The following is a 22366-nucleotide window of genomic DNA, read 5'->3' as shown; positions in this document are numbered from 1 at the left end:
AGTAAACACGAAACGGGAATTGCATTGAAAATGGTGTGTAAATTTGATTCTGCATCCCACCAGGGGCTGTACGCAATCTACAGCATGTTAGGCCTTGTTTGGGGGGGAAGCCATCGACGTCGTTGTTCTGGACTCCCTTTGCAGATTCTTTACAGCCGCATAATGCACGCACGGGACCCGCGAACAAGGCCCCACAAGGACGCACCATGTTTTGCCGTGCTTCGGTTCCACATTTTTCATGGTCGTTTTAAATATTTGCTTTAATTCTACATGATTCGTTGTTTTTTTTTTTTTTGTGCTCTAGGTTGAGTACGTTTTATGCCTAAAAAAGTGGAACCTTAGTCCTTGTTGTAAAAGTTAATCCACCAAAGTGAACACAACGCTCTCTCTGCCCAGGCTGAACAAAAGAGGGCGAACTTTTGTGCAGGAAAAAGTCACTGCAGCGGCACCGGTTCTTCGTTTGTCGGTGAATAATGTTTAATGAATTATTAAAAGCTCTCCAAAATACACCACAAGATACAGGGTGCTGCTCCCAACCTTGCGATATGTACGAACCGATCGGAAACTCCGGTGTATTAGGTACACCTCAGGAAAAGCAAGTGAAAACAGTGTAACACTGTACGCTGCGTTATCCAACGTGAAACCAACGTTGGAAAATCCTGAGCAAATCTTGCACAAGGCAACGTAATTTACTTACTTCTTCTGCTTTCCCCCACGTCGTCAGTGCTCCTGGATGCTGTATTTGGCATCAATTTTTAAGTATGCTTTTCTAGCAAGTACCTGCGAGCTTTCCGAGCGCTTTCTTTCCGTTACAAAAGAACATTTGTGAGCCGGCATCCTGTACTACGTTAGGTTATTTAAAACTCATCTGTGTAGGATGTCTATCGGTGTACTCGCTGGGGAGATGTGTGGCTTTTAAAAGGGAGCTATAAAATTCTGTGATAAATGCACACAGAATAATTTGGTTTTTAGCTTGCAAATAATGTACTTGCTTCAAGTCGTTCAATGTTTTTGCAGAATAGAGACATTGTTGGGCCAAAAGGTATTTGCTTGCTAGTTTTTGTGGTTGAAAAAATAATCCTACACCGTTTTTTGAGAACCTCACATCAGCATACAAGAGAATATTAAATTGATTATCCTGCGGAACGAAAATGGACGCAAATGAACTTTCAGGAACAGTTCACTTTTGCTTCGAATGCTCTTGTATCCGAAACAGGTATCAAAGAGAGACCTAGAGCTATCGAAAGTACATCTGCAGTCTCCTGAAATAATTTCTCTTGTTGTTGGCTTTATGATTCTTCCAAAAACTATTCACGAAAAAAGGTTATTTCAGCACATCTTAGCGCCCATTTTCACCAATCATTCCATATCAGTCTCTCTCTTTTCACGGTTGTGGTTTGAATTTTTCATTCCAAATCAATGATGCAAAAAATACGTTCTCTCGGTAGTGATGCAAATCGAATGAAATATCCTATTGTCCTGCCGACATAAAAGAGGGAGAATATCGCTTGGACATGTATCGGACCAGAGCGCGCACGCTATCTTGATTTGCGGTCTGCTCGAACGGTTCTGACTACAAATTGAGACTTTCGGAAATTTACGACTGTCGCCTCAACCCAAAAAAAGACTTGCCGAGCTTGACCACAGCGGGGATATGCAGTTTCTCCCTCGGAGTTTGTGTGTATGCGTGGTTTTGTGGGTGTTGCAGCAAAGGAGCGACGCACGGTACGGAAAAGCAACATACGGACGGTCGTGTCCGGTCGCGGAAGATCGGCACAGCTCAGCCAGCATTAAAGTTTCATCGAACGAGGTCGTCGTGGCTTGGGTTGTGAAACAGCAATAAAACAAACAAACAACACTATAAACGGGCGACTACGGAACAGGAAAAACAGTTGCTTCTTAGCTGCGCTAAGATGCAGAACACGAGCGATAGCGTGATAAGGCGGGAGGGGGGAGGGAAGGGGGGAAGAATACTATAAGCACAACGCGAGCTTAAGATAAAACGAAATGACGGACGGGGTGATGTGGTCGTAAGCTTTGTCTGTTAGCGAAAAAAATAAATAGCAACAACAAAACCATCTTCGATATGGTCTTTGCGGTTGGAATTTTGGACGGGTTTCGTAAGAACTCTCTTTTTCTCTCTCTCTCTCTCTCTCTCTCTCTCTCGCTATCATATGGTCTCCTCAATTTCTTGCCCCATTGAGACCACCCTGAAAGACGGCTATTACTCATACTGTTGACATTTTAATCCTCCCCGCCTTGTCTCATCGCGGGTGGCGATAGTGACAAACTGGGCGAAGGTGGTGTCATCGCTGTCAACCTGCGGCGCGAGCCATCTTGGTGGACGCGCACCGAACGCCCGGGTGTGACTTTGATGAATGGCGGTGTCAGGAAAAGTTCGTCTCCAAGTCTCCTCTGGATTTTGATGGGCGTACACTCAACCACCGGTTGACACCCGTCAGAGCATTAGAGAGAACCAGCATCTTCCGAAAACTGTGTTTTCCTCCGAAAAATGTGCACACTTTTCACGTCAGCGTGCTGGCGGAAGAAAGCGAGTCCGTGTGTACGAGCGCCACACGGTAGTAATGGCATTTTCTCGGTTCAACAACGCTACGGGCAATTGTCGGAAGGAAGCACACGCTTTACGCTTGATGTAGTCAACTTATTCTTTTCCATTACGATTTGTTTCCGGAAAAGTTGAAACATAATTTCAGTCGAAGCCTTTTTCCCTTCTTTTTCTTCGGGTTGTTGTTTTGCGATGTTCCGAATTCCATCAGTATTCCTTTGGCTCTCCAGAACACCCGGAAGCGACAATGTTGTCCGACAGCGAGTGTTCACGCGCTGTCGTTTGTTTGTTCCATCAAACTTTCGACACAGTACGGCTCAGCGCGGACATCGTTCCATCTCGGGGAGGTGGAACGGCAAAACTCCCTAAGCCTAGGCATCGAAAACACATCAATCATCGACGAAAAAAGTTGAGTCCTCGTTCTGGTTACGCAAGCCTCAAGAAGGCTTTCAAAGTGCGTTCTACGGTACGTTCGACGTACCACGTTTCGCTTGTTCCGCTAATTTGGTTGGAATGGCTTTTCCCAGAAATTGATGCGCCCTTGTAGACACACAAAAAGGAAATCTATTCAACGGAAAATCCGGCTGAATGCCTTCTACTTTTGCACCAACATTCAGCATTTGTCCCGGAGTGATGTTCGTATGACTCTACCTTCTGTCCACTGATTGATGAGGTGAGGTGTTCGAAAGCTCTAAGCGTAGGTCTAATGGTCTAGACTTGAGCTGGCTTTAACCGTTTTTCGGGTGGCTCTGGTCACAGGAAGCTTAGAAATTCCCCGGGTACGTATCCCACGTCAAAAGCTTTGTGCACGGACGAATAGTTTCCAACGGCCACTGTCGATAAGCGCACGTTGTTGCAACCAACGATGACAACTGGATCCACAGGGATGCATGTACGTAGTCGAGAACAGTGCCCATTATGCATGGGATCGGGTTCGAAAAATCCGTCCCCTGATCCGGTTTTATTCCACCCAGACGAAATGACACAGCGTGGCGCGACATTTCATTGTGCCCTTTTGCACCACAAATCCTCCTTTCCCTGGAACCTCGCACACACACCCGTGATGCACGGTAGCACCGATCCGACAACCTACACTGTGTTCTCTCGCTTAGAGGCCCTGCAAACAGTCTGGTTGGAAAAATCCGCTTGCCTAGAATCGGGAAAAGTCAAATCGTGCGGGTCAAAACCAGCACGATGTTTTGTTCTTTTTTTTGCGCGCTCGTTCTACACACCCAGAGAACGAGCTAGTGGTCTACGGTTCTGGGGAAGCATCATAGTGGTGTTTCTCGCATTTAGAAACGATGCGCTGACTCGACGACATTCAACGAGGGCGTCAGATCAAACCCCATCAGAGCCACTGAACCTGGATTTAAACTTGTGTGACTGTGACTGTGAGTAGAATGGGAATCCCCGTGCATGCCCACCAAATAAAGGCACTCACTCTGCACGTCACCTACAAATGCTGACGCCGTCATTTGGTTTGTTGTTCGTGACACACAAACTAAAGCGTCTGCTGCTTACCACAACCATCATTGGGGATGAAATAGTGTCCAACCTCCAACCTTCGCTCAAAAAAAAAAGGCACTCGGAAATGACATATTTTATTAATACGACCAAACACGACCCATCACGGTCCGAGGGATGATTGAGCCTCCTCTGATGCCGGCCGTTTGTCGACACATTTTTGCATGGTGTTGGTGTATCGGTTGCATTTGATCCTGTACATGTTTAATTTCTATATACTGTATCAACGTGATGGGAAGAGTACATTGGACTAGTAGGAGAAAGATGTTCACCACCACATCACCGAGAGCAGTAAGAAAACGAAGGTGCCATACTGATAAATTATACTCTCTGGTCGATATCGCACAACCCTTGCTTCCCTCGGTACGGTAGAACGTCGTAAAGGATGTGTGTTTATGCATTTATAAACTGCTTACACAGGAAAAGCGATTTTTTATTAATACTGCAAACATTGGTTGATTGATGGCGATCCTGATATTGCATGCTTCGTTGCACAGTTTTGCCTTTACTAGCGCTCTGGGGCAGCATGAAGGTCCGACGTTCGTCAGCAGTATCGCCCATCGTTCGTCCATAAATCGTTTGTGCGCTCGAGTGAGTGGAGAGAATTAAATGGACGTTCATAAAATGCATAATTAATGGACAGAACTTTTTGATGTTGATAGCCAATGTTGGATGTTATTTTTTGAGGGAGTATTGAAGACCAACCAGCTTCAGATAGTTTGTGTGGTTGAATGGGCGTTTACTTACTATGATTTATACTTTCGATTGTTGCTTCCTCATATGGCAAGGGCTTGGTACTTGAGAAATATTTCAATGCGTAAGTTCCTAGAGACGGAACAGTGAACTTCGTAGAACTCTCTTCAGTTTTTATTAGACTTTTTCTAGGCCATTCCAGGCATTCGTTTTTCTCTAGAAATAAGAGAATATTGGAAATAATGAGTTTTGGTATCCTGTGGATGCCAGGTGCCTCATGATATTCAATGCTCTGGTGCTTGCGGTAAAGTATAGCCATTCTTGTTACACAAAGCTCCTGTTAAGTTCGACCGTTGGTTCTACAAATCAACCTTTTACTTGATTGACCAACAGATTGCGATTCAATTGAAAATCAATTCAATAGGGATGTAAAATTGAAAGACTATTTTTAATGGTCCTACGTCTTTGTAACGTGTTGGGCAAGAAATTAATGCCCTACCTATGCATCGCAATCAATTTAAAATCACTGCATTTACGATCATGTAAATATTTACGTTCGATTTAGCTGTAAACATGTACATTTTGTAAATAAATTGGCAAGTCGTAAAAGTTTTACACCTCACCCATCAAGAAACCCCAATATTTCAATTTCAACGATAAAATATCTTACAATATGTAGCCTTAGCAGCAAACAATACCGACCGAAGCAAAAGGATTTGTGCGATTCGGTCTACAAACATAACACGACAAACCAATCCCCATTTTTTTGCCATTCGCTTGCTTTTGAGGTTACTAGTAAACCTCAAGTCGCGATTCGCTCATTTGCATCCCGTAGCTCGTATTCCTTTGCACCATAAACACTGACCCTACCATCGGGTCGTAAAATCGAAAAACCTCCAAAACCATTTCAACAGCAGATATGTACATTCATTCTTCGGCGGCAGCATTCATTATGCATGCACTGCATCCATTCGGGTAGATACTCAGATATTTGCCGACCGATTTCTGCCGACATTTGCGGACACGCGGCAACACGGCGCACCGGAGACAAATGGATTAATTTGCTTTTTTGCACAGCTCGGCATGATTTGAAACAAATCGACGGGAAATAAAAACACACTGCACACGTTTCGCGGAACGCTTGGAGCCAGGCTGATGATGGTGGTCGGGTGATAATGTCCCTCTAATGGGGAGGTCTTGCACGGTTCGGATGTTTCCAGCGTACCTTCGACCTGTTGCCGGTTAGGGCATGTCGTAGTGGACGATACGATGCGCTTCGTAGTAAAACAATTTTCAAGCAACCACTGGGGAGGAGGGAATGAAAAAAGAGTTACAATTTGTGGATGAATTGAAGGGTTTTACAGATCGCATCCGCAATCGATTTATCAACCGGTGGACAAGAAAACCAACATCCCTGGTGGTTTGCTACTTCAACCGAACGCCGTGGTGGATACACTGAAACATTGTGCTAAATTGTCCCCTTTTCTCGGGGGAACGTTTCTTTCCTTCCTGAACATGCCTGGTGGCAAGTGAATTAACGTTCAACGACCCTTCGTAAATGGGCGCTTTTCGTCGGTGAAGTAAATAGGCCTGATGGCGACTACACACACCGAAGCCGAGGAGGAGATTTATATCCTGACCAAGTACGAGGACCAAACTTTTCCACAGCTCGTTAGTGCAAGTCGACGGCATGTCCTCGAGTCTTCGAAGATGCAACTTCTTCTCGTTCAGGTTTCAGCGGAAAGGAAGGATTACCGCTAACCCCTCTTCAACATTACCTCCCAATGAAGACGACGACGGCGGTTCACATACACACGCGCGGGTAAAGTTCGACGGCTTTTTAGCTGATTACGAAAAGGTCCAGTGTTAATTAGTGTTTATTTACCCGGGAAGACGGAAAAGCGTCCGAAATTGGTTTTACCGGCGGCTTCGGCGTGCTCGTGCTGTTATCCCTATTCAAAGCCCGCTGCAAAAGGAACGGTTTTCGTCCCTTTTTGGACGAGGCAGTGGGTAAATTTCGCCCTTGCCTATCAGCTAGTAATGGGGCTCGAGGAAGTTTTAAATGTTGTGTTCTGAGAAAGACGAAGAGAAATAAAAAAAAACACGCTACTGACGCCATCGCCGACGAACCCTTCACCTTTTCGAGCAGGAAAACTCAGAATGGATCCGACCTTCCTGATGGGCCCTTAACGTTGGTTGAGATGGATTCCTTTTCCATCGTATACGTGTTGGGTGCGCGTCACTCTGTTGGCTTCTTGCGCTTCTTCCGGTTGGTTCTCTTCTTTGTTGAGCTTCCCATTTTGTCTACTTTCTAAACGGCATTGGTTCAAGAACAAAAAAAAAAACACAAACCATCGGCATGTGTCACGATGTGCAGCTTTCTTTAAGGGAGTTTTTACCTCCCTCAAGAATATGCTCCAGTTGATCAAATTTCCTCGACCGGAGTAAATTGTTTTGCAGTAGGTATAGAGTGTTTTCACCCTATTCTTGTTCCCCAACAAAAAACCTGCAACCCCCATTTCGGGTGGTGGAATATAGAACTAAAATCTCTAAGCCTTTTTGTCGGTTTCTGGGTGAGAGGCGGGTTTTCCTCCCAATTGAGATAACGATACATTACCCGAAGGTATTCCTTCACAAACTTAACCGTTAACGGAACGGAGGGGAGACGACCTTTAGGGTTGCTTTTCATTTTCCACTGACAACGATGTGTGCGTGTGTACCGTTGGATTGTACACTGGAATTCGTCAACCGTAATGGTTGACATTTCTGGCGAACATTGGCAGTTTCACCTTGGCAATGGGGTTCCAAAAATTGGACATTTCCCGGAAGAGGCAGAATTGTTTTCTGTTCTGCTAAAGGTGACAGGTTTTTTTTTCGGTGTACAGGAATAATGGTTACACATGAAAATTAAACTTTGTTTACAAAATAATTCTAAGAAAGGGTAAAAATAGCTTAAATTCATTTAACTGAATCAATCTCGGTCCAAGCATAATCCCCTCACTGATTCCGGACCTTAAACAAATTAAATCATTGCCTCAATGCATTACTAAATTAAATGAGCAATATCCTTTAAACAGCACAAAAGAGGGAAACCGACCGTTCTCCGTGTTTATGTTTGCTTATTTACCAAAATCTTGTTGTTTTCTTCAAGTAAACGTTCGACGGGCGTTTTCGCTATTGTCATGATGCCGCTGCGGTCATGCAGTCTGGTATGCAGTGCAGAAGAATCGCCTAACGCCACTCCACACAGCATTTAACTTCGTGACCAAACCGATAACTATCTAGCCGCCGCCAGCCGGACCATAAATCAATCCTCCTTCTCCTCCTCCTCTGATACGAAATGTGTGTGTGTGTGCGTCCCTACACGATGAGGGGAAAAGACTAATCGCCGCCGGACGAGCAAACAATTTGCTATCAGTTCGAATCTTGCCCTTCTGCAGGGCCCCCAATACGGTTCGTACGGTGGTTCCGGCGATTTTTGGTTGGAAAATCCGATTTCTGACCGTCCGTGAATCATGGCAGATGATACTCCTCTACGTTGTGGACTACGCAGAAATCGAGACGTCACGCATGCCACAGCCTGCGTACGGTGTCGAATGGTAAAGATGTTGGTCGAACCCCGCAGCACATGCACACACCCACTGCAGAATGTAGAAGCGCAGAGAGCATTCGGATTGTAAATCTGGCAGCAATTTTGGCCACGTGGAACCGGAAGCCAGAGTTCGCAACGCTTCCGGTGGAAGTGTGTATCTTCTACTCGCTGCCATACTGCGCGAAACGAACGTTCGATGTGTTTGTGTGTGTGTGTGCGTTCACTGTTATGCATCATCGCTAGGCGTTGTGCGGTGGTGGTGGTGTTGGTGGTGTATCGGGCGGAAGGACCAAATTTACTCGAAAACTCGACAGGAAGCTGGGCCAGAAAACTCCCCTGGAATAAATAAATACCATATAAAACGGTGCCGGGGGAGTAGTAAAACGTGTCCACCGGCTTACGCCGGATTTTTGCTGGTCCTGCTGATGTGTCTACCCTTATTTGCCGCACGTCCTGTGCCGGTGTGTGTCCTTCCTCAAGGGAGTGCGCGGGAGTTTTTGTTGATACACGTGGCCCGATACGTGAGGTGAGATTTTCCACGAATTTTCCCCAACGACTCGAAGCGTTGGTGTCCGCACACATAGCCACAGGTACAGTGGCCATTGTGTAGAGTATGTCATCGCTTTGGAGTTCTGTTTTCCTTCCTTTTTTTATGTTTGGTGTCGGAAAAATTCGATCGAAAAACCATTTCCCTGTCATTGTTGCCAGAAAAAACGAAAAAAAAAAAACTAACGAACGAATGATTCTCGCTGGATGTCCAACGGCGACGGACGCTTTTTCAGTCTGATGGTGCACCGGGGTTAGCTGATCGTAAAAATAAAACTTGCAACAATAAAGCTCCCGCGCGGGCAAATGCCACAGTGAGATCGTTTGAGGTGTGGTTGAGTACATGGTTTGGCTATTCCGGCACCGGCTGCCTTCCTATTGCGGCAGAGGATTATCAGAGCCTTGAGGGTCGCGCTGCTCACTGTCATACAAATCATGTTTATTTGAGTTTGATAATGGTTTTAGTCAAGTTTCGTGTCGCACCGATAAGGGTATGACATGCGCGTGCTGCGTGTCGTTTAGGGAGATTGTCAAATTTTAAAGTGTCTGACGCTTTTGCGTGTGTACGGGCTCGTGCACACAAAGCTGACAAACACTGAAGGCAATCACATTCCAATGAATCGGTGTTAAAGATTGTTTAATGATTATTTACTGGATTGGGGGAAAAAAACTGTGTTATAAAGAGGAGTCCTTATTGGTCTTCTCTTAATTGCTTCACCCAACTTCAGATTAAAGTATGATGAATGAATTATCTGTAGAATACGATACGTGTTCTACCAATAAGGTTAAGAGATTGCAAATTTTCAAACTCCAGATTTGATTAAATTAAATGTCAGTGCTCTAATTGTTATGCACTGCACAAATCTAAAACTACGCATTCAAGCAATGTCTCCAAAGACTGTTCTGTCTTCTACAAGCAATACCAGAATTGACAAATCAAGAACTTCTCACGTTGTAGTGTGAAAGTACAGCAAGATAACACCGTTTGCAGATCGAAAACTGCTTCAAACTACAAAAAAGGACGCAAGAAATTAACCTCGATCGCCTTCCTTGTGCTCTCGTTCACCTTCTAAACGAACGAAACAATATTAGATTACAATCAAGTTTAATTACTTGCTCGAATGCACTTTAATTGTTTGCTGTGTGCTCCCATTAACTGTTGTTTCGATCCAGTTTCAAGCTTCCGGGTGCAATGCTCAATGGCATTAGATTAGAGACACGATCAAAATCAGTTCCTTTTTGTCTGAGGTTTCCATGATAGCAAAGCGGGCGTGACATTGCTACTTGCTATAGTGCTGCTCCCACTCTATGTGTGTGTGTGTGTATTATCTTGTTAGACATCGAACAGAGAATGCATGTTCCACGCTCCGGTGAGACAATTATCTGCTTGTGCAAATAGAAAATTTAATAAAAACGTTCCCCGGGCATCCATTGGGGAGCTTGATGGGAGGAGTGCTCGTCGTCACCGGTGTCCATGGTGGGAATTTCGGCGGAAAAGCACCGGAATGGAAAACTCGTCCAGGTCGTCCAGGTGGGAAAACTTGTTTCGCCGAATGCGCTCAGAATAGTGTAGCAGCAGCATTAGAAAGTCTGGTCTGGTAGTGGTGTCGCTGGGTGTACTGCATATTGAACCTTAGTCAACACTGAGTACAACCATACAACAGACAAAGCTCCAAGAGTATGTATGTGACCTGTGCTCGGGCCCCGCTTCCGAGGACCTCTGTTCCCATCCACCAATGATGACCGTTTTCCAATTAACGGCATGCTGTTCGGTGTTTTCTCAGCCAAATCCTAACCTCCAAAAATAGCCTGCCGAGTGTGAAGTTGCGAACCACTTCCGGGATTCTATTTTGCGAATTGTCGGCGACGTGTTAGTAGAACGAAATTGAATTTTCGGCTCCTTTCCTTCCCCCGAGCGAGCCTCAATATGCTTCTACCATTCGCTCTTCCTGCCGAGGGTAATTGAAGTTTTAGGTTTGTTTTGAAGATTTAATTTAGTTACCAAAGCTGGGAAACTTATTCTCAAAAGTTATCCCATGCAAGGAGCGCGCTACCACAAAGGGGGAAAACAGAGTGCTTGGCTTAAGAAGATGCGCGTGCATGATCGTGCGAGAGCTGTTCCACCACATCTAATCGAAGCCGTTGTCATCATAAAAATCGGTTCTAATTAGATTGAGTCAATTTATGTGACATTTTCTTGTGGAAAAGTCCCACCCATACTTTGAGCTCCGATTATCCCTCGGTGATACTGTTGCTTTTTTTGTGTCTGTGTAGGACGTGAGCAACACGCTTCTAGGAGTGAATCCTTCCCCCAACGCTTTTTTTTTCAGACCACAAAGGCAATAATCGATTATCCAAACTTTCGATTATTACGACGTCATCGGCGTATCGCTTGTGTTCCCGGGTAAGATAGGACCGCACGATCCGGTGCACAACGAGGGTGACTCTTTGTGTGCTGAAAGCGAGAAAAATGGGAAAAAAATATCAAAGAATTTTCTTCTTTCCATGTCCTTACCGAACCACCCTCGGCAAATATCGTCCCAGGTCGGAAATTTGTAACGAAGCAGTGCGAACTCAGCTGCGTTTGCATTCCATTAGCCCGTTCTATAAGGGTCTGCTCACTCGTTAAATACTTTAACCGCTCGATGGGACAATTTTCCCATTACCGTCGTGAAAGATGTCACCCTACTCTCGGTTTCCTGTGGGTGGGTTTTGTGAATTCTGGAAAAAGGGCGACGAGTGCTGTGCAACTTAACGCCATGTGAAAAGTTTTTGCCGGGCCGCAACATTCATTTTTATTTACATTTATTTTTCCCCCTTTTTTTCGGTTGCGATTCCATTTTATTATATATCCTTGCCCTGGTGATAGGAACCGACTGCTGCCCACACGGATGATGAAGCATGTGGGTCCACCGCCGGCATGATGAATCTCTCTGCTTGTGTTCCATCTCTTCCTTTCATCGTCGTTGCAGGCAACACTTTTATTTTCTTCAAAATTTGCGCCATGTCCTTCAGCACGTGTTGTAGTACAACTCTGGCAGGACCACGCTTCGTATCCCTTTTCTTTTCTTTCCTTCAGACGTCTGAAACATTATAGGGGCGTAAAGGAATCAAGTTTCTAATCACAGAAAACCCTTACCCCGGAAAGTAAATCGTCCGTTCGGGGGTTGCCTTGGCAGCACACCAGTTAAAGGGGTTTTTTTTGGCGAAACGCACCCGAAGAAAATATGTATTTTATGATGCCCCAGCTTTATGGCGTAATTTTATTGCCCCGATACTGATGAGGCGAATGCGTTCCGTTCGGTCGTTCGTTTCGGGGAAAATTGATTATTTTGCAGATGGGTAGATCGATAGCGAGCTTCACTATCGTCAAGTGAAATGTATCCGTGCCCGGCAATGATGGACATTTTATTGCCGTGGAAGTTAAGTTGAAGCTAGACTTTTCGTTTCGGTAACAGAACATAATAATGTTTGCTGTGGAAGTGAAGCCAATTTGCGCATTGATTTCTGGGTAAGATTTTTGGGCTTGAAACCATATGAGCGCACCATAAAGCAAAGAAATTGTAACAATAGCTTTCAATCAATAAACATTTTAAATCATCGCTATATTGGCATTAATAAGCTCATTACTGAAATATTTCAGCAATTTATTCTTTGCGAAATTCTTCTTCCAAATTTCGTTGTTTTTCTTATCAATGCTAAAACTAGACTTTAGCCATTAAAACGTGACGGAGCCGGATTTTTTGCCGGTTTTACGGCTTGCTCTATGTTGTCTGATTGAGCCCTACATATTTCTTATAGGAACGTCGATCTCTGGTTTTAGATTGATTCCAAAAATGAAAGGAGAGAATCATACACATGAGACGGGGAGTTTAACGAACGAAGTGTCCTCAAAACAATTACAATTTGGTAGGCAAGGAGGCGGGAAGGAGTGAACGAAATGAACTGACATGTCACAGGACAGACAGGATAGAGTTTCGATCCCACCAAGAGGAAAAAATTGATTGAGATTGAAAGTACATTTTGCAGTTCATTCAATATCCAGTATTAAGTCTACTAAAATAACAAAAATTAGCGCTGGAATAAACATGTAATTAACTTCATTTTGATTAAATTTCTATGAATTTGGCCAGGGTAAACATGTGTGTGTTAAATGACATTTTTACAATAAGCTTCAAACATGTTCCATGAATAAGTTGAATCTAGGAAAACAGAATCCTAGAACAGAAATAGAAATTAGATTTTTCTATATTCCTTAATTGAAATAAATAGCGAAACATAAAACAGAAATAACGTTTGTTTAGCATCGATAAAAGCCTTAACGCTACCCCATTCCTGTTTGTATTGAGCTTTCCAAAACCACTCATCTTGATCCACTTAGACGAAATCTCTCAACTAATTATGTGTGTTCCGCTACCCGCGCTCCGGTCACCTGCTACATATCTCACTCGTATGGTGCTCAGTATTTATGTAGCAGCAAAAGACCTTACTTTCCCTTGCGTCTTCGTCCAGGCGCATGGCCTTTTCGATTGCGAGGAACTTCTACCAACCAACAGCAGACCCATCAGATAAAACAAATTGCTGTGACAATCTGCTGTCCGCTTGTATGCTTTTTTTTCCTGCTGTTGCTTTCCTTCGGCCACATAAATGTACATTCCCGTGTCCGGGATTCACGTTGCCAACCGGTAGCAATTCATCTTCAGGTCGGGCACACGCACACCTGTACGGGAAAGATGGCGAAACAGCGAAAAGTGCCATAAAAACGCCAGTACTCTGTGCCCGTGTTATAGCTGTTTATCTCGTGGCGTCCTCGATGTGACAAGGTTGAAGTTGGGAGACGATGTGCCGGTGTACTTATGTGTTTCCTCCCCAATATAACAGGTAGTTAGCGTCGGCGATATCAATTCATTAATTAACCTGTTTGCGATTATGGTTGCCCCGGGGTAGTTTTGTGAGGGGAAAACGCCTCGATAGCAGCGAGGGACGACAGCTATTTTTATCACCAGGATGTGGGCCATGTGGGTCGCCACTTAAAAGATGTGCGGTGTGTTTGGGTTTTTGGGATTTTCGGATCCAATGTAAACGGTATCCCGTATCCAGGGTTCTCTTTTTAGTTTTTATTCTACAAACATCTCTTTTTCCAACGAGCCATGTTAGCCATTATTTGGACAAAAGCTGGGCGATGCTTTATGTGCTTCGATTGTCTTTCCCGCGTGGCTGGTGGGACATAATCGTCCAGTTATAATAAAACCACGCGCCTCCAAACGATCGGGTGCTGAAATCAGAGGGTCCAAGCAAGTTTTTATGGGCAGTTCTTTGACTTTTTTGCTTTTGTTTTGCCCGACCGGACGACGTATCATCATTTTAGGAGTTTGCTGAAGTAGTAGCACCGGCGGAGATGAATGTTCGCGATGAGTGGCACTTTGTTTTTTTTTTTTTGGCGGATGGGTTTTCTCTCTCTTTTTTGTGTGTCTCTAATCAGCCTAATGGGAAATGTGATTCGGAGCCAAATCTTGTGGCATGTTAGCCCGTACCACGGTAAGCCTTGGGCCTTGACGTGGGGCGAAGGATTTGTTGGGTTGGGCGATTTGTGATAAATTTCGTGTCGACAGGAAGCTGGTGCTACTGCGAGCCTGAGGCACCACTCGGTTCACCTAATTGAGATAACTCCCGCCGTAAAGCCTAGAGAGAACGATAGTTGACCTAGAAAGTGGTCAAACCGTCTAGAGAAGACAAACAAAACAAAAAAACACGCGTGTCCTACAATATTTGCTTCGGGGGCCTTGGTTTTTCGTTCCTAATCTTAGCGTTAATAATTCTTGCGCTGATTTCAGTCTCATCCGGACAAACGCTTCGATTCAATCTGAAATCCGGTGAACTAGACGCCAATAACACGCCATTTGTCACTGCAGCCTTACCGATACACCGTTCGAGGGCTGGTATTTTGTTTGTTTTTTTTTTGTACGCGTGTATCGTTATCTTTCCGATTGACTTTAGCAAAGGAATGCTTGCTTTGACTTTGAGCTCGTTTTGCTATTATAGAATGGTTCCTTCTCGAATGGGTGAGTTGAGCTTGATAGAAATTCTTGTAGCTTCTTGGAAGTGGAAAACCCCGCACGAAATGGTTGTCAACTTTGGGTCTGAATGTCTTAAAGGGGATTCGAGCATTGTTTAGAGATTACAGTTTTCCAAGTGATTCATTCAATCTCGTTTACTTTCGTTTAGTTTAGTTTGTGACAATTTGTTTGATACGTAACGATTGTTATAAGTTCTGATAGATTTCGATTGTTAGAAGCTGAAGTTACTGATCCACGTATGATTTTGCTTCAGATCTTTTGGTCTTTTTTTGTAAAATATGTTTCGAAAATGTTTTACTTCCTTTAATAAAAAACAAAATCTGGCACTCATATATTTTCAAAATCTTCTTTAGGTTCAAAATGAAAAGTATTCAACTAATTTCAAAATAAGCTGTCGACTTTCTTGATGCGCAAAAACCGTGTATGAGTACCTTTAGCTTTAAATTGCCCAAAAATGGCTCACACTCCATCAAAGCGGCCAGGATTGATACACCAAACCGAACGGTAAGAGAGAGAATAGGCTTCCTCAAAATCAGAACCCAAGAAGTGAGCCATGACGTGGAACACTAAAAAAAAAAAAAAATGGTGACTTTTCCGGTGAACTGTGAGCCAATGCTTTAACCCTCTCCTCTCTTTCCCTCCGAAAAAGCGGATTGAAAAAAAAAGTCTCCGAGCGACACACTCACGTGTGGCATGTTTGTCACGCACCAACTGGTTAAGCTGGTGGGCCAAGACAGAAATAAGACATATTTCCTTTTTGCCGATGCCTATCGTCCATTCAACCCAATCAGAGAATCCCGGATAAAGGGATAACGAACGAAGCCTGGAAGTTGGTGGTGGTAGCCAATCGGAAAATCGACTTTTTTATTTGTGCGTGTGTGTATTTGTCTCGTGCCCAAGAAGTGAAACAGAAGGTTAGTATCCTTTTTTCCGCCCGGTTTTTTCCCCCCGTGGCGTGGCTGTCGAAGTAGTCGTGCTGTGAATTTTTCATAAACCTCGCTAGCTTCACATTCTTGCGTAAAGGTTTCCCGTTCACATCCCGTTAGGTTTTGGGATGGCTTCGAAAATCGTGCCAGCTTTTCCTCAATAATGCTGACACGCTGGAAAACTCGAGGCAACCCACCCAAAATGGGATGGCGAAAAAAGAAACAAGCAGTTAAAGAAGAACTTCCGAGGCACAAGACAAGAATCCAACTTTCACTTGTTGGAAAAGTGAAATCGTTGGTGGTGGTCCCCGGTATCCTTCGTTTGCAACACCGTCACACACGAATCGGAACGACGCCAAAAGGGATGGCTGATCGTCACCTACTGAATATCGTCGAATTTATTGTCATACGTTGTGCTTCCGCTCTCATACATTCCACGCCGTGTTCTCCAGTTCCCGTTCAGGACGGATGTGTTGTACCGATATCTCTCAGCTGTCGCAGGGAATTTCGGAGTACGCGGTACGGCGAGGCAAAAAGAGTCAAACCACGTGCGCCTTTTGTTATGTTAAACACAGTTGATTATCATTTGAAAACGATAAATAACGTTTTAACATCGTCAAGACGCGCATCCGTGTGTTGGCTGGTCGTGGAATCAATTTTACTTTACCTTGCGTTTTGGGGGGCCACAATGGGAGGGCAAGTCTTCCCAACCTTCCCGTGCACTGTTTCCTTGGCGATGATGTCTCTTCTCTCGTGCGACACAAGCGAAGTTTGCCGGTGGTTTTGTCGTTGAAAGTTTTTCTGCTGCTGTTAGTTTTGTCAATGTTTCGCTCCAGTTTCTGGTCTTTCGGAACAATATTTATAACTTTCTGGTTCAAGTCAAACATCACCGCCCATCGCTATTGTACTAGCTTGAGGCAGCGGGTGGAATAATTATTGTTTCTTCCTCCAGTTCTTCTGTATCCAGCGTGGTGTTATCGCTTGGTGCTATTGATTATTTATACAACAAATCATCCGCTCGAACTGTCCCTTTCGTCGGAGGATGCTCACACATGCTATAACGTCCCGAAACGAACGGAAGAAGGAAGCATGGTAAGTTAGATTAGTTGGTAGTTTCCTTGAAAGTCAACGCAGGTTCGATCTCGAAAGGCTAGTGGGAGGAAGCGAGCAGAGCAGACTTCCTTTAGGGTGCTTAGTGATTATTGGCCATCTGTCAATGCGTGTGTGGAATTCAGTAATAATGTATCTTTTTCCTATGTTTAACGTCATTAGCCATCTTTGTTTGTGTGTATTTAGTGAGAATAATCTTTCGATCCACGTGACTGTTGTTTATCGATTCAATGCATTAATTACTGTGGTTACACTTCTTTCTTGCTTTGAAGGTATGCTGTGAAGATTTATGAAATGAAGTAAACGATAGATTATTATATTTTCTTTCCTTTAAGTAGAGCAAAAAAATTGTTTTAGCTGAATAAAAATGTTCTAGAGCATTTAAAGACTTAAAGTTGGTGAAGATGCAGACGAAGCTTACTAACAAGAGCATCATACATTTTTAAACCATCCTCACAATTTAGCAGATGTTTCAAAGCCCATTTGCGTGTTGCATCGTCGTCACGACAGATGCATCACATCGTTTTCCACCTCTGCTTTGTTTTCTGCTTTAAGGCATTTAATAGCCTTGCCAAACTCAATTTACCATTTGTGCAAATAAAAGCCTTATTTCATCGGGATATGTGTCACGTACAGTGTCCATACGAGCGACAGTTTCAGATAAGTGTTGTCTGAAGATCCTAAAGAACGGGCGTACGTACTTTCCTTCGAGGATGTCTTTTATGAGTTAGCATTGGAAAAGTTAAAGGGGAAAAACTTTGAAAACACGCCAAGCCAAGCCAAGCGAGTTGGAAAGCATTGGAAACACAATACCATCGTGTCAGCAGTATTCTTAAACTTCTTGGATGGCTCGTTGGAGATGGTAAATTTCGGTTTTCGACGGGAAGACGCCCGTTTCGACGCGTCTGAACCGATTAGTGTCTCAACTGACAGATGTGTCTGTACATCTGTTTGTACTGTGGAAGCACACGCAACGGTGTCCCACGGCAGCAGGAGCCTTAGACTAACTAAACGTCACTGATATAATTGTAAACATCTCAGTGACATTCTCATAGCGTCACCGTTGATGTGACGCTAGTGGTGGATATTAACGGATTCTGCTGGTTTGGCGTGTGACTATGATGATGAGCCGCCAAAGTAAGCTTCACAGTTTGGTTTTAGTGCTGCTCCTTGTACTAGTAACTGCACAACCTCAAGGACGACCCTTTTCCAGCAATGTCGTAGTGACCTTCGGCGTGAAAAGCATATGTGCAATAATTTAACCAAGCCGGGTGTTGTTTTGCCATCTGTTCAGCCACTGAATATGAGCTTTATTTTAACTCTTTGGACCTGCCCCATCATTTTGAAAGTTCCTGGTCTCGATCCGCAGCGGGAGTTTATCGTTTTATTAATTCCCCTTTCGTCGGAATTCTGAAGAGAGTCTGTAATTAAGTTATAAATTTACATTAAAGTGAGATTTATTTTAATTTTTAGTGCTCGCTTTCCGGGGCAGGCTGAAATCTAGTGAGAACCGTTGCGGTAAAATGAGGTTTTCATGGTCACAAACTTATTCTTCCTCGAGCGTTTGCCAGCTGCTGCTGCTGCTGCTCCCGGTGCCGTTCGTCATTACAACTGATGTCAGCAAATTTGCAGTTTTAAGTCGCCACCCGTTGTCCACTGTTGCGGCGTCTGTCGAAAAAAAGGCAGAACAAAATAATTTTGCATGTCAGTAAACAATTCACTTTGCTATATTATTTCATCTTTTCCTCGTTTTTCTTCTCGTATCGTTACAGGTAAGGCCCTGCGAGTGACGGTCCCTTTAAGGAAACATACCCCTCCGGATGGACTGGTAGGACAATTTTGCGTGACAATATCATTGACAGATGTTGTTTTTAAACTCTTAACTTCAAGTTTTCATACATGATAAGATCTTGCATTCTCGTAGTCTCTTGCTGGCAAAGAATAGATATTATCTTGGATTCACATGCTGTACGAACGGACCACAATTACTTCCAGAACAGTTTGATCGCTTGTAATGGAGTGTGTAAAACATAATCTCAGCGTCAGTTACGCTTATAATTAGGCGTAACCAGTGCAGATCTAAAGTCTTGCCACCAAAATTTCCTTGTAGCGAGATATCCTTGAGGAATTTATCTCGATCGATAAAAAAATAGCCGCCGATCGATGATCTTAACAAAATGACACCTTTGGGGTTTTTGTTGTTCCATGCGCAGCCAGTCTACGGACCTCAAAGATCCGCCGAGCAGGACAATTGATATAAATTGCTCCCCAAAGGTACAATGGTGGTGTTCCCTTGGTCGAAAGCCTTGCGTTGAGTGCATAAAGCTAATGGTGATACATAAGAATCTGAGCGTCAGGTTTATGTACTGTTGTGCTCACTTTTAGATGCATTATGACAAAATTACGATGCATACAACCACACTTCTTACATTTCCTGCTACCTGATCTGGAGGACGCAGAAAAAAAAACCCCTGGTGGAAAAGCACACCCAAATTACCCTCATCGCCTTCATCGTCGTCTTCGATTCACTACTGCCAGCGTTGCAACGAGCGATGTGCACATTATCATTACACTGGCGGTGTCATTACTATCTGGTGACGGCGATCATTTCGGCGTCCGTGGTGCATTTGCGCTACACAGTACGTGTCCTTTTTCCTCCATTACTCTTTTTTTTGGTTTGTCATTTTTCCTCGGCCATTTTTTAAAAAAAGGGAAGAACGATCGTGAGGCGCAGGAAATCGATTCGACGGTGTTGATGAACAACACGTCGTGCTTGACGATGATTTCTTCCGCCATGGTGCACTTGCGCCGGGCGTGTATTTATTATCATTATAGATATATTTTTTCCACGCTGCTTATTTTTTTGGCTCCTTCTTGTACCAGTGCCCATTCCGTGCTGGCAGCATTGTGCATATAATTGCGTTGTTCGATTGAGCCTTTTTTTCGCCCCGGACTCTGACACATTTTGGTGGAATCGATTGTGCGGTTTGTGGCGATGTAGCGGTGTGAAACTTTAATCAACGCCCAGGGAACAATTCTGTCCAAAAACAATCGAATGAATGAACGTACCAGTTAATTACTATTTTTCGAAAATCATCAGACCATTGTATTTTTGTCAGTCACGTTGATTTGCGATTCGTTGGCAGTATGCACTCAATCATTTTAAATTAAATAAATCATAATAGTTTGAGTTTTTTTTTCCGTGGTAGTATTCTATCGTTTTCGATATTGAAAAACATGTCACTAAATTAAGTAAATCAAGCTTAATTAATTTAACATTTTTTGCATTTTTACAATGGATTCAAGTACATTTCGTTAAAAATCGTAAAACAATAATGATTTAAGAGATTCGATCTATTCAATTAAATATTTTTTCACTTTCGTAAAATTTAATCTCCTAACGTTTTGACGAAACCCATGCAAAGGGTTCCGCTTTAGCTTTTCCGATGAATAAAACTCTTCGTTTTAGGGGTCAAACCTCTCAATCGTTGGCAGATGCACCAGGACACCATCATTATCGGTCGTTTGAAGTGCAATCTTCTACCCTTAGTCCTTCTCCCCAAACTCGACTCATCAGGCCAAATGTCGTGTCTTTTCTGTCGACCTACCACCACCATTTTGTATCTGCCCCTGACACACATCGATATAAATTGGTCCTTTTGGCATGCCCTCTCGTTTATTTCTTTTCCTCGTTGCCCACATTAGGGGTCGAAAACCCATTCCGGAATAATCGCCGAGATGCAATCGAAAATGCATCTCAGGCGTGCAATTAAAATCGATTAAATCCCATCGCAATCAACAGGTAGCCCGAGCTCATTAAATAATTCATTCAAAGGGTATTGATTATTGTTTGCTTTCTCTTGGTCGACGTTTCGCCAGTCGTACTGTGCGTCGGGGCATGCCGTTTTCTTGGTCCTTGGGAACTTCGCCGCACCGCAAATTGCATATGAAGGGCACACCGAATGAGGAAGACTGAATTATAAGTTTTGCTGGGGTTTTTTTTATGTGGATCATTTTTGTGTTTTGCTTCTTTGCTGAAGAACTACCAGCACGTATGATGTGTCCAGCCTTGTTTGGTTGATGCTTCATAGAAACGTCTGTCGTTTTATGCGAAAAGCTCTCGTCCCCAGGTTTCGATAAATCAGTATCCAGCCCGTGAGCAGGGCAAGGATTATAGCTTGAAGACAGCAGAACCAGCCGACTGTAGAAATCGATTAAAGAAATTGAAGGTTTTCCCTGCAATTGAAAGCTAAACCACGCGCTGCTTTTCGGAGGAGGAGTCACATCCGGAGTTATTAAATCAACTTATCTAGCCCGTGGATCAGACACTGGCGTGTTACGAGCCGTGGAGTTGCATTTAGCATGATGACGCTAGTTGTTTGCCTGCAGCTGGTAAAAAAAAAAATTTGACCGAAACATTGTCTTGTGCCATTTCACAAACTCATTACCACGATGTACCGCTGCGGGCTACGGATGGTCAGCAGAAAGGTGGATGTTGTTTGGTGTTCTTTGCTGCTTTCAAGATTTTTTTTTCGTGCAGTTTTTGTGTTTCGTAAGAGAGTCATCAAATGCGATGATTTCATGCCTGTTCGATTATAATTTTATTTTTAATCCATTTTATTTCTTGCTTCTAAGTTTTTTAGGACGGAAGGACTTTTCACTCAATATGTCATAGCTCTGAATGAGCTCTCGCACTCTCAGAACATTTCATTTGATACATGCAGCAATTCAAGCAGTTCCTCAGCTGCTTCGTAATAGAATTTCGTTATTTCTTGTTACATTGTTTCACGTTCTAGCTAAGTCTTTTCTCGCTTCTCTAATTCTTTCAGCTAAGCACTTCTCTGACTTTTCTTGCTGACTCAAATTACGCACTTCCACAACTCTTCCTGCGTTCGTTTGCAGTTAGCTTTTTGTAGCATCCGACACGTCAGTTCCAGTACATAAATTTAAACCCCTTCCCTAGAGGAAACACCGAAAACAGGACGTGTCCAAACAGTCTCGACATATCTCGCTGTGGTTAGCGTTTTCGGTTAATGGTCACAACGTCACATCATCAGTTGTAGCAGAACGGCAGGACTTTTCTCCCAACAAGCGCACATTCGTGTGTGTGAAGGAAGCTTGTGAGGTAACAACAGCGATGATAATCGTTTCGATAATGACCCACTGTGGGAGTGGTAGTTACACGATGTGATCCCCCGTTCGGCCAGAACGCCCGGATCCAGTTTCAGGTTTGATCTTGTTGCGTATTGGGACATGCACGAGTGTGCGTGTGTCTGGAAAAGACCTTGACAAGGGAAGCACTTGCGAGTGGTGTTTTCGAATGGGCGAATTA

At 43.7% G+C, this 22366-nt stretch overlaps 3 protein-coding genes across 4 annotated transcripts in view; 2 read left to right on the top strand and 1 right to left on the bottom strand.

Moving 5' to 3' along the window:
• Positions 1 to 22366, top strand: part of LOC126568014 (protein CBFA2T3) — a 416394-nt gene that overhangs the window by 20820 nt on the left and 373208 nt on the right. The gene's annotated exons all lie outside the window — the stretch shown is intronic.
• LOC126568011 (frizzled) overlaps positions 1 to 22366 on the top strand; it is a 198876-nt gene that overhangs the window by 140612 nt on the left and 35898 nt on the right. The window lies entirely within an intron of this gene.
• Positions 6271 to 22366, bottom strand: part of LOC126567784 (pro-interleukin-16-like) — a 92223-nt gene continuing 76127 nt past the window's right edge. Inside the window, exon 9 of the mRNA XM_050224082.1 lies at positions 6271 to 6288. The gene's annotated coding sequence lies outside the window, so the exon portion shown is untranslated. The remainder of the gene's footprint in view (positions 6289 to 22366) is intronic.

Source organism: Anopheles maculipalpis, chromosome 2RL (genome assembly GCF_943734695.1).
Source record: "Anopheles maculipalpis chromosome 2RL, idAnoMacuDA_375_x, whole genome shotgun sequence".
In the NCBI taxonomy this organism is placed as follows: Eukaryota; Metazoa; Arthropoda; class Insecta; order Diptera; family Culicidae; genus Anopheles; species Anopheles maculipalpis.
Note: the sequence above shows the minus strand (reverse complement) of the source record. Positions and strands in the feature narration are given on the sequence as shown.